Raw genomic sequence first — 1214 nt, 5'->3', positions numbered from 1 at the left:
AACGACGATCATTTTTCTAATTTCATAGATAACAGAAGACTGTATTTTTTCTACATAACCCCCCCCCCTGACTTTAAAGCTGGATCCGCCCCTGTCCAGTTGATATGATTTTATTTAGTAAAATATGTTGAAATGCTTAGAATGCGAGTGGATCTGGAGGCGTGCCACCACCACCTATTCCACGTGAGGAAAGCAATTGGGGAAAACATACAGGAAAACATACAAATCCAGAGCCGGATTATGAAGTTATCGAGTTCGGCCAATATACAAACGCGCCTCCTTTAGAGAAGATTAATGCGCAAGGTACAAATTTACTGAATTATTTTACTAAGTCCTTTTATTTCTAGTGCTTCATAAAGATATCAATTATCAAGTTTTATATTTTTTTCGGTATCACCAAAATTAGAGATTTTTCGAAACATTCTCGCTATTCTGACCAAAAAGTTGGTAATAAAGAAAAAATATTAAACTTTCATTCCCCCACACCCATATTTATGCGACGTATAAATTTCAGCACCAAAAACTACTCAAAAACACTGTCAATTGTGCGGATCCTCTTCAACAACAGTTAGCGTGAGATGCGAACAGTGCAAACAGAACTTTTGCCTCTCCTGTGACGACATGTACCATCGGCACCCCAAAAGACAGAGTCACATCAGACGAGTGAGGCTTTAATCCGTTTTAAAAGTTTTTAAAACTGATTTAAACATTTTCTTTCAAAATAAATAGAGAGTTGAAGAACGAGGGTTTCAGCCCATTCGACCACCCCTACCCCCCAAAGGAGAAGCCCCTCCAGTGCCCGTCCCCCCGCCACGAAGACGCAGGTCCGGATCAGTTGGACCGTCCCCATGCCCCTCCCCCACGCCAATGAGACAAAATCAGGTGCGAATCAGTTCTTTAAATGTCTAATTAAACTTTAGTTTCTACTGCACGGCATGCCATGATTTGGTCATAATAGTCAATTGATCGTTGCATGTTCCAAAGGGCAAAGTCTCTAAACTCAGCTCATTTTTCACTGAACACAACCAATATTTCAACGAACTAGAAATGCTAGCTTTCTCTCAAAATAGTGGCAACCTTCAGATGTTACTGAAGTTAATTCCAAATCCAATATGTCTTTATTTATCAATTAAAATACGTTTCGGTGTATTTTTCCACCATCATCAGTTTTTATGTGTAGCGTTGTTGCTGCTTTAAGCCTTGGCATGCATTTT

This window comes from Dendroctonus ponderosae, unplaced genomic scaffold, assembly GCF_020466585.1.
Source record: "Dendroctonus ponderosae isolate FM_Combo_2020 unplaced genomic scaffold, Dpon_F_20191213v2 Dpon_F_20191213_3, whole genome shotgun sequence".
Taxonomy (NCBI): domain Eukaryota; kingdom Metazoa; phylum Arthropoda; class Insecta; order Coleoptera; family Curculionidae; genus Dendroctonus; species Dendroctonus ponderosae.
The sequence above is the reverse complement of the archived record's forward strand: the minus strand, read 5'-3'. Positions refer to the sequence as shown.